Consider the following 12,695-nt stretch of genomic DNA (forward strand, 5'->3'; position numbering starts at 1 on the left):
TAAAGAATGGTAATTCAAATTTTAATTAAACAGAACCTCAAAGGAGGTGAGAATGTGAAATACAAAGGACGAACAAAACTCAAGAGATATGTAAAACTGAAATATTGGATAATGGGTTATGTGCAGTAGGCCTAACATATAGTAGGAACTTAGTAACTGTCTATTGGAGAAGGGTTGATGATCTTGAGGAAGTATCAATAACCTTATTCTCTCCCTGAGAAAGACAGTATAATATGAGAAGGTGGAAAGAATTAAGTATTCCTAATAACTTTCTGCATTAATTGGAGATATTTGGGAATATGGAACTAGTTTTAAAAAATAGCAATAACAGCTGGGGTTGCAGCTCAGTGGTAGAGTGCTTGCCTAGCATGTATGAGGCACTAGATTCGACTTTCAGCCCAGCCTATAAATAAGCAAAATAAAGGTCCATTAACAACTAAAATAGTATTTTAAACAATAGTAATAACATACCATGGCACACCTGTAAGAATGACTTAAAATAAAACTGACAATATCAAAAGCTCATGAGGCACTCAGATATTATTGCTGTGACTCTAAAAGAGCATAGCTGCTTTGGAAAAATGTTTGTTGACTTTTTTGTTTGTTTGTTTGTTTATTTGTTTTATAAAATCAAATAAACAGTCATCATATGAGCCAGCATTACTATTCTTAACTGTTCAGGCAAGTAAGAAATAAACCTACAAAAATGAATGCATGAATAAATGCACAGAAAATCTATTTGTATAAAAACATTTATGAAAATAAATATTGTATTGGCTTTGTTTATAATTGCCCAAACTGGAAGCAATACAAAAAATGCCTTTCAAAGTGGAAAATATAAAATAATCTGTACATAATATATCCATACAATGGACTGTAGCTGAATTATAAAAAAGGAACAAACTTCTGAGTCACCCAACAACATGGAAGAATTCCAAAAAAAAAAATTATGATAAGTGAAAGAAGTGAGAATAACAAGGCTATATTGATTTCATATTAATGACATACTTGTGAAGAGAAAATTATAGAAACAGAAAAATCAGTGGTGTGGTGTACAGAAGAAAGAGAATTTGACTACAAAGAAGCAGAGGAGATTGTTTGGGAGTAATGGGACTATTCTATTTTTTGATTTGTCAAAAATTGCAGAAATAGACACTAAAAGGTTAAATTTTACTACATATAAATTATAACACAATGAAACAAAGTCATCTGTGTCATTCTTATGTAGCTGAAGTAAAGACTTGACCTTAACAAGTGCTTTAAATAGAGGAAAGAGGTGGGAGGAAAGAAAGATAGAGAATGTGACACTACCAGAACCTTCCTCATTGTTTCAAGGGTTAGGTGTGTCATTAATGATCCTTCTTGAAACATAATTTGATTGCACTGAAACCCTATTATCCTGTGACTTCTCCCATAATGGTCATCACTATGTTAAAGGACTAAAACTTTCATATCTGAAGAAGAAATTTTGTTTCTCCTTAGATCTGCTGAGAAAAGCAGGGTTTTCATGCAATGTTGATGGAAAAATCCCTAGCTAAAACATGGAAATTAAGATACTTTTATAGGGAAAAGTCAGTAAGTTATACAAAATAATTTGTGATTATATACAGAATACCACAAGTATAAACTATTGCTAAACATAAACACTTTAATTATGCCTCTCTGCCTCCTTTCCCTAGTGAGATAATCATACGAATATTTTTTAGAAAATCCCCTTACATAGTAAACACATTCTTTTGTTTATCTTACCTCTCAACGTGAAACATGCACCTGCATTTATTTAAAGGTATTTCCCATATATCACATAGAGATACAAAGAAGATGTTTTCCATGGAACAGCCGTTCCAGAAGGCAAGTTGCAGTAACATGGGAGGGTCAAATGAAAGAGGTCAAGGAGAAAATATTAAATCAATCGGTTCTCTATTAGTCTTCTAGATTACTTTAAGAGTTTGTGTGGCTTGAATGTCACACTTAAACCAAATAGATACTAATCCAAGATACATATTACTGAATTTCTAGGTGCCTGATTATTAATTTGGGGATTAAGCCCATGGATTTCTTAAGGATTGTGAATTCCCTGAAATGGCACGTAAAATGTCTTTTTGCTTTGTGCATGTTTATGTGTGTGTGTGTCTGTCTGTCTGTCTGTCTTTGTTTTCTTTAAGGAAGATTTTTCATTCTTCTCAAAGAAGTTTAGAATCCCTAATTTAGAAAGTATCAAGGGATATTCACATGGTAACCTTATAAAAGATTAGCATTGCATTATCAGACATCCAGGATACACAAAGAGCAGCAGGTAGAGGAGGGATGGCCCAAGGGTCCAGGTAGCATTATCCAGAGTCCAAACACAGTCCTTCAATGTCTGAGTGACAGAGAGAAGGAATATAGTGATGGCAGACACTATGCATACCCTTTTGCTTACTCTTAAACACACACCCCTACATACAATCACTTAGAAAATTACCTTATTTTTCTATTCGTTATCCCTAATTGTTAGATTTAGTTTTAGTTTTTGTAAGATATACATTGTGATGCCAAATTATTCCTTCAAATATTTCTGGGCCCTAATGGTCTTGGAAATTACTTTGTAAAAGAATCAAATAAAGTTGAGGTAAATGGATCATTTATATCTTCAACAGTTATGATATAGTTGGATAATATTATCTAGGATAGTGCTATGTACTTGGTGGGGGCATAAGAATAGTTTGTTCAACTTTCCCAAAATTTTCCTTTCATTCCAAGGAATACTTAGCCCCCAAAATAACAAACTGTGCATTTTCAATCTGAGTTCTGAACTGTTTGTTAAAGGGATAAAAAGAATTATAGTTGATATAAGTCAAAATATCATGCCAATTGTCAGTGAAAGCTAGGTTATAGGACATAGAAAAGGTACATGTTGTAACAGTGGCCTTCCCAATAATAAATGTCATAACTGGATGATCTTTTTCCCCACTGAAATCTCTTCACAGAAAAAGCTGAAAGCTCCTCCCTAATCCCTTTGTGTATGAAATATTAAAATCAAGGCGTGAGCAGCACCAAAGTTGTTATTTGAGCTGATGAAGGGAGAAAGAGACTAAACTACGCGTGTATTATTGATCTCCCAAACTTAACAAAGTGAAGTCCCACTTCCCTCCTAGGAAAATCCAGAGCTATTACAAAAATGAAAGGAAATCTCATGTGTGGTAAAGAAGTGTCATTCCTTTATGGGAGGGAGCTCAGAGGATATTTGTTAATCTGAAACCGCAAAGGGATGAGGTTACCAGCACAGCTGTAGATCCTTGCTGTGTCTTCTCCCAGCACATCCTTTAAAAATATTTGTGGACACAGGAAGAGGGGAAAGCAACTCTAGCCCCAGAGCAGCTGAGGTAGCTACAGTCACCAAGTACAACCAACTCTCCTGGGATTTGCCTGATTTGAGAGAGCAGCTGCTATGTTATTCTAACATTGTTGTACGAACATGGGTTCAAGGGAAAATCAAGGCTTTCTTTTCTTTTAATCCCCTAGGGAGAACACCGAGCTAGGATCTTCTTGAGATTGAAGAAAGAAAAAGAGTGGCTGTCCTTCAAACTGAAATAAAAATAGTGGATACTTGATCTTCCAAAAAATACCTTTCCAATATCTGAAAGATCTGCCATTTTCACTGCTGACATTTAACATGAGAATTGCTTCTTACTTTTGAACTGACCATTTTGCTCTTCTTCCCTGGTAACTATGGTGAATGAATTTTTGTTGTCCTGATCACCTCAGAAAATATAGTTGACCGTCTTATAGATTGAGATCATACATCCCTGGGGACACATTTTTCCTATGTTTATATCATTATTATGCTGTAACTTTCTGTTATCACAAGAGGTCATATAATTGTTAGTAAGTGTGTTTGGTAAAACACTATATTTAGAAATACAGAATCTGCCCAGATTCCACATGGCTATTTGATCATTGCTGCCATCTAAGTTTAGTGTCATACTCAAGCAGATCTCTGTCATGCAGTAGAATTGCCAAACAGGGCAGAGGGAATGACAGAAAGTGCTTGAGTGATTACAGTAATGTTCTCAGTCAAAATTTGTATAAAAAAGGCAATGCCAGGAGAAGCAGTCATCTCCCCCAGCAAAACCAGGACTTTTCTTAACCTACTCCTTAAAGATTCTATTTATGAACTCAATGTCTAACTACTGTCTCCTCCATTCCAAAACATGAGCTTCATTCTGCCTTATGGCACCTGGAAAAATTAGGCCTGGATCTTAAAATTCTTAGTTGAACAAATGTTTCTAATCTGAAATAAACTTGCAAAAGGATAAAATTCTGAAAATGTGGGAAGCTAAAATAATCACTTTTGCTTATGTTTCAGAAAAAGAAGAATAATTGAGGTATAATAATAAAATATAGGGGAAAAATTCTAATTCATTATTTTGATTGCAAAGGATCAATCTTGGTATATAAATTTAAATTATTTTCTAAGAATATAACTCCCATGCAATTTTTTGTGGACCAAAATACAAAATAATATATGAAGATTATATTCCAAGTCATATTTTTGAGAAAAAAAAGAAATCCATAACTTACATAATAGTAATATAACCTATCTAATTGATTTTTGTTAGGATAGCTAGATAGCAGAGAGGTCAATAAACAGCTGGTTTGGATACCATAAAACCAGACTACCCAAAAGACCAAACTGGAAAAATGGCTCATCCAAAATCACAAGATAAGCTGAAATACAAATAAGTCTAATTCCTTTCAACATTTAGAATATGATTAAATACAAGTGCCCTCTGTATTGTGCTGGAGCTGGTTTTTAAGTGCCAGTTGTTAAATATTCAGAATTGTGTAAAACCAGTGGATCTTACTTTGGTAGTATAAGAAGGACCAGTTACCATGAAACCATCAATGTTACCCAAAGGACCTCTTTTATTTTCCTGTAAGAGAGCTACTTACTAAATATTTATCAGCCAAAAAGTGGAAATACCCTATTTGAAAACAGTTAATTGTTATATGAATTAAGAATTATATAAAGCACATTAAATAATTAAAACATGTATTTTAGTTTTCAAAGTTAATATTTGGTTTTATCCTAAATACCAGACCTAAAACTATCTGCATGCAATCAAACAATTATACTAAATAATATAAGAATACAATGATGAAGCTATCTAAATGTATTACAAGATAGTTGACTGGAACTGAAATAGGACAAATGTCACCCAATAGGGTATAAATAACATGCTGTGAAAATTTTGCAAGACTTACTTTTATTCTTCCCTCAGAGATGGTGCAAATGTGAAAAGCAAATACACCTGCGGACGAGACTGTTTGATTTTACTATTGTTAGAAATTAAGTAACATTAAAATCAATGATTACTTACCTGTATTTTATCGTAAAGGTGATAGAAACAAAAGATGTTTCGTGAGGTAAAAATAGCACAAAGCTGTTAATTTTTAAAAACAGCGGCATAAAGCAAATAGGTAGTATTGACTGTCTTAGAACAAGTCACTTTCTGGTGATAGGTCATAAGAATAATGCAGAAATATTTCACATTCTGAAAGAAATCAAGAAAATACTAGAACAGCTTGTCATCTAAAGAGATTACATACACCACTAAATAATGATTAAGAAGTGAAATACTATCCTACTAACCTCAACTAAACTACTACATGAAAGTGAAGTGAAAAACTATTCACAGAAACAACATAACATTCAAAGTGAGAAAATATTATAGAAGTGTACCTTTTGATTACCTTTTAAGTCATGACATTAGGAACAAATTTATCTACTAATAGAACAAAATTTATCTCCAAAAATAATGCAGGCACAACATACATTTTAAATTAGTGTATAGCAAATCCTCTGTTAGGTGTCCAGGATTAAACTGTCACTTAAATTAGACCGTATACCTAGAACATTTTATTAGAGACCCTTAAATCAACACTCTTGAGAGTTTAATAAGTTTATCTTTATAATAACAAAAATCAAATATAATTTTTAAAAAGCCACATAGAAGAGTATAAGGAAAGGGTAATTATTAACTCCAAGTCTCTTTATTACAAAGTTTTGGTGACCTATATTTTCATAACTTTTAATATACATATGCATACACATAAACTTTTACATAAATTTCCTATTCTATTTTGTTCATATGGGATTTAATTCCATGCAGTTTTAAAAATAAATGGGAGTCTACAGCTACAGACCACATGAGGTTTTACTCTTTGTACTGTACAGTTTTCTGATTTTTGACAAATCTGTACCATATATCGACAGTTACAAAATCATACAGGATACATTTATCAGCCTAAAAATCTCTATATTCTTCATTTCTATCCCTCAATTCTTCCCCCAAACCTTGGGCAACTACTTAACTTTTAAATGTCTCTATTGTTCTCTTTTCCAAGAATGTTAAATAATTTCAATTGTATAGTTAGCAACATTTCTGATTTGCTTCTTTTACTTAGCTATTTCATTTAAATTTCCTCAGTGTCTTATCATGGCTTGATATCTAATTTCCCTTTATCATTACATAATATTACATTGTCATGTTGTAACCATGGTTTATTTATCCATTCGCTATGTTTTACATCAGATTTGAACAATTATGAACAAAGCTGCTATAAACATCTGTATCCATATGTTTGTGTGAACGTATATTTTCAATTCACTGGAGAAAAAAAGCTGAGTTTGATTACTGGTTAGTACAGTAAGACTGCACAACTTTGCAACAAACTTCCTCTCTTCCAAAGTGATTGTTCTATTTGCACCCTATCAGCATTGAATGAGCATTCCTGTCCCTCTGCAACTTTGCCAGGAAATGATGTCAGTTCTACACCTTATAACCATTCTAACAGGTATGTAATTGTATCTTTCTGTTCTTTGAATTAGAAATCTTGTGTATATATATGACGTTGAGCATGTTTTCATGTGTTTATTTGCTAACTGTGTATCTTCTTTAACAAGGTATCCAGATTTTTTTGCCCATTTTACAATTTCATTGTTTGTTTTCTTATTATTGTTTTAAGAGTTCTTTGTATATTTTGGATTCTTCACCATATGTGTCTTTTGCAGATATTTTCTCCTAGTTTGTGTTTCTCTAGCATCTTTTTTTGGAAGGACTATTTTCTCCATTGAACTCTGTTTTCTTTATCATCAAAGATCAATTTTGTATTTTTTTCTGGGTCTGTTTCTGGACCATCTATTCTGTGTTAGTAATTTATTTGTCAATATTTTAAAAAGTAGCAGACTATCTTCATAAATATACCTTTAATATAAGTCTTGAAATATTGTAGTGTCTGTCTTCTGATTTAATTCTTCTTCATTATATTGTTGGCTATTGTGGGTCATTGTCTTTTCATATAAACTTAAAATGAGTTTCTCAGTACCCACAAAATAACTGCTGAGATATTGATTAAGAATTTGTTGACTCTATATATGTTTAGGGAAAGAATCAATGGTTTAACAGTATTGAATCTCTCTACTCAGGAACATGAAATAATTATCTATTTATTTAGATAGTCTGATTTTTCATCATTTGTAGTTTTTCTTATGTCAATCTTGTACATATTTTTCTGGCTTTGACTTAAGAATTTTTTGTTAATTCTTTTGTATTTTCTATACACACAAACATTTTGGGTATAAAAAAGGAAGTTTTATTTAATCATTTCCAGGTTTATGAATTTAATATATCTCCTTGTATGAGACAGCACTTCCACTATGATGCTGAATAGAGTAAGAATAAAGGATAGCTAGCAAAGCTTTGCTCCCAATGCTGCACAAAATTACCAACATCACATATGATATTAACCTTATGGGTTTTGTAGATGTTCATTATAAACATGAGGAAGTTCCAGTCTATTTCTAGTTTGCAGACAACTTTTATGAATTACCTTGGATATTACCAATGCCTTTCAGCCTCTATTAATATTACTCTGTTTTTGCCTATTGATAGAACAGCTTATATTATTTGAATTTCAATTATGATGGGTTTAATAATTTTATCCTATGGACAGCTTTACCTGCATCACGCAAATTCTGATTTTTTCTTCTTTCCCTTATAATAGGATAGTGTATGTCATTTTATTTTTAAACGTTGCAACAAACTGGCATATCTGCAATATACCTCATTTGGTTGTGGTGTAAAAATGACTTTATAGCATACTGTATTTGATTTGCTACTATTTTGTTGAGTATTTTTACACAAATATTTATGAGAGATATTGGTCTATACTTTTATTTAGTACTAAGGTAATGCCTGTTTTATAGAATGAATTAGGAAGGATTCCCTCTGCTTCTAGTTTTTGGAAGAAACCAAAAGAATGAGTATCATTCAATTGGTTTGACTGGTGAATTCTTTTCAAATTTAAAGAAAGAAATGATACTCTAAGTTTATGAAGAATTCACCAGTCAAACCAACTGGAGTTGAAGTTTTCTTTTCTGAAAGGCTATTACTTGATGATTCCATTTCTTTGCTATGGGATTACTCAGATAGTCTTTTCTCCTTATATAATTTTTAGCATTTGTGCATATCAAAGAATTTTCCCATTTCATTTAGATTATCAAATTTGTAAGAGAAGAGTTGCCTATGAGATTCCTTTATCATCCTTTCATTGTTCATGGTGTCAGGATTTATGGCCCCTTTCTCATATCTGACAACACTAATTTCCTCTCTTTTATTCTTAGTTAACCCAGGTAGAGGTTTATCAATTTTAACCTTTCAAAGAACCAGGACTGGGTTTTGTTGATTTTCTCTATTAATATTCTGTTTTAAATTTTATTGACTTTTGCTCTAATATTTATTATTGCTTTACTCTGCTTGCTTTAGACATATATTGTTCTTCTTTCTCCAGTTTTCTAAGGCAAATGCATAGATATTGATTTTAAATGTTTCCTCTTACCTAATGCATGGGCTCAATATTATAATTTTATTCTACTGACTGCTTTTCTTACATTGTACTAATTTTGATATTATTTTCATTCTAGTTTAGTTCAGTATATTTTTAAATTTATTTGCATATCTCCTTGCTCCACATTTTATTTAGAGTTATGGTATTAAATTGCCTTAATTTTTTCTGGAAAAATTAAATTATCAATATTTGCCTACAAAAAATAAGAAATAATAGACAAAATTGAGCAAAACTTTCAAGAACTCCACAAAAAAAAAAAAAAAAAAAAAAAAAAATGCCAGGCCCAAAAGAAGTTTTCAGTGAAATATACCAAAACATCAAGAAATCAACAATCATTTTGCCATAGTAATTTTTATTTTCAGATAATATAGATAAGAAGATCTATCAAAATATATTTCTGGAAGAATTTATCACTGATATCCAATGCAAAAAAGAATAAAAACTAGATGAAACTTAAAGAATATTCCTAAATCACATGTTCATTATAATGTGGTAGTAGCATAATGAAAAGTACCTTTATTAAGTTTGTTGCCTGCTAAGGTGTATCAGTATTGGAACATCTATTATTGAAATTCATTATATTAGATGTGAAGAGGAAATAAAATATAATTTCTAGTAATTCGAGTTACCAAAAGACATTTGAAAAACTCCCACATCCATTCCCAACAAACCTCTTAATAAAAAGGAATAAGCAGCATTTAACGTTATCAAGAGTACATGTATATTTCAAACTAAAAGTTAATATCATACTTAATAGCATGATAATAGAAGGCAGTCCTTAGATACAGTGAATCCTAAACCAACAGCATTAGAGGCACCTGACAACTTGGTAGAAATACAAATTATTTTGTTGTATCCCACATCTACAGATTTAGAAATCAGTGTGTGATCAAGAAATCTGCATTTTAACAGGTCCTCCATCTGAGTTGTTACATACAAAAGTTAGCAGATTATTTAGGTGAGCAAATGGCATTAAAATCAGAAGAAGACTTTAGAGTTACAGCAGTTTCACATCATAATAAAAATGTTAGACAATTTGCTGGAGAATAGAATTACAAATAAGTGGAAAATTGGGCTGGGGCAATGTTTTAATTTTTAAAGATCATATGATTATGTCTCTGCTATTAATTAAATGAGTGTCCCCAAAGGTCCATCTGTAAATGTTTGGCCCCAGAACTATGGACTTTTAAGAGGTGAGGCCTAACTGTGGTAGGGCCTTAGATGACTAGGGATGATCCTCAAAGGACTAAAAATCAATCCCATATCTTTTTCTCTCTCGCTCTCTTGCTCTCTCTCCCTCCTGCCCTCCCTTCTACTTTCTGGCTCAAGATGTACATACAGACTGCAACACAGGCTTCTACTCTAATGAACCACCCTTACTAGGGGACCAAACCAATGGAGTAGCCCAATTTGGAACCTGAACCTCTAGAACTATAAGCCAAAATAAATCTCGTTACTTCACAATTAGCCTATACCACATACATGTGAGACTATGCACATGAAACTGTAAACACATACCATCTCTGGAGATTTAGTACTATGAACAGAGAATGAGCCTCTTTTTTCCTTGAATTCCTTTTTGTATTATTCTTTGACCAAATATGAGAAATTAAAAATAATTTTGTTACAGTGACATGAAAAGGACTATTTCAATATCTGGAAAACATTTTCAAATTAGCTTTTAAAAGCAGTAGAAACCACAGCAAGTCCCATGGCTTCTTATGAAATTAACATATAAAAGTAAAACTCTGTATATAAAACTAAGTTATATTACTTCATTATGCTTTCTATATATTAGACTAAAACATTTTATTAATTACTTTAAAATACTTTTATAAAGTAAAGTTTCTTTTTCTTCTCAGCAAAAGAAACAATCTGTGAGGTGAACAGAGAGTCTACATTCTGGGAGAAAATTTTTACCCCTCACACATCAGATAAAGCATTAATCTCTAAGGTATATAAAGAACTCGAAAAGATAAGCACCAAAAAAATCAAATAACCAAATCAACAAATGGTCCAAGGACCTGAACAGATACTCCTCAGAAGAGGATATACAATCAATCAACAAATATAAGAAAAAATGTTCATCATCTCTAGCAATTAGAGAAATGCAAATCAAAACTACTCTAAGATATCATCTCACTCCAGTCAGAATGGCAGCTATTAAGAAGATAAACAACAATAAGTGTTGGTAAGGATGTGGGGGAAAAGGTACACTCATACATTGCTGGTAGGACTGCAAATTGGTGCAGCCATTATGGAAAGCAGTATGGAGATTCGTTGGAAATCTGGGAATGAAACCATCATTTGACCCAGCTATCCCTCTCCTCAATCTATACCTAAATGACTTAAAAACAGCATACTACAGGGACACAGCCACATCAATATTTATAGCAGCACAATTCACAATAGCTAAACTGTGGAGCCAACCTAGATGCTTTTCAGTGGATGAATGGATAAAAAAAATGTGGCATATATACACAATGGAATATTACTCAGCAATAAAAGACAACAAAATCACTGCATTTGCAGATAAATGGATGGAGTTAGAGAAAAAATGCTAAGTGAAGTTAGCCAATCCCAAAAAACCAAATGCCAAATGTTTTCTCTGATATAAGGAGGCTGATTCATAGTGGGGTAAGGAGCAGGAGCATGGGAGGAATAGATGAATTCTAGATAGGGCAGAGGGGTGGGAGGGATAGGGAGGGGACAGAGGATTAGCAAGGATGGTGGAATGTGACAGACATCATTATCCAAAGTACATGTATGAAGACACGAATTGGTGTCAACATACTTTTTATACAACCAGAGATATGAAAAAATTGTGCTATATACATGTAATAAGAATTGTAATGCATTCCACTGTCATTTTTTTAAAAAAAATCAATAAAAAAATAAAAATAAAAATACTTTGATAAAATTATCTTATGAATCCCTGGATTAAGAGACTGGTTACATTTACATAAATACATATTAAAAAATAAAATGAGTATATCCTACATTTGTTAAATAAAACTGTCAAGATATGGTAAGTAAAATAAAAATAAGAGATAAGCCATTCTCTGTTAGTATTATGTAATCTGCATTAGAAAGAAAAGAGGAAACATATACATGAACATGCATAGAACTATGCCAATGAAACTATAAACTCATATCATCTCTGGAGGTATAGTACTATGGATATGAAGTGAGAGTGAGCCTCTTTTTTCATTGCATTCCTTTTTGTATTATTCTTTGACCACATATGAGAAATCAAAAACAATTTTTAAAATAATAAGTTATATAATAGCTAAATTTCAAAATGACACTATAAATTCTGATAAATATAATATAGCTAGTATTTACCAAGGTTTACTGTGATAAATGCTTTTCTTTTTTGAAATATTTTTAGTTTTTAAAATATTTTTACCTTTATTTTATTTATTTATTTTTATATGGTGCTGAGGATAGAAGCCAGTGCTTCATATGTGCTAGGGAAGTGCTTTACCAGTGAGCTACAACCCCAGACCTCAATACTATTCTACTGATTCAGATAAGGGAATTTGTGTAACCATAAAAGCAATCCTAAATGTGGTTACTAGAATCTAGGAGTTAACCACTTTAGTTTTAAGTGAAACAAAGGATAGAAAAGTTAAATCATTGATCAAAGACAAACAACTCTTAACTAACAAATAATGTTAATCAAAGCACTAAAATCCACCAATGAACCCGTCAGCTACTAAACTAATCATCTAGCAAGCGCACAGCATATGCGAGACTGTCAATAGATGTTTGTTTGTTTGTTTGTTTGTTCTATCTTTATT

This window comes from Callospermophilus lateralis, chromosome 6, assembly GCF_048772815.1.
Source record: "Callospermophilus lateralis isolate mCalLat2 chromosome 6, mCalLat2.hap1, whole genome shotgun sequence".
Classification (NCBI taxonomy): domain Eukaryota; kingdom Metazoa; phylum Chordata; class Mammalia; order Rodentia; family Sciuridae; genus Callospermophilus; species Callospermophilus lateralis.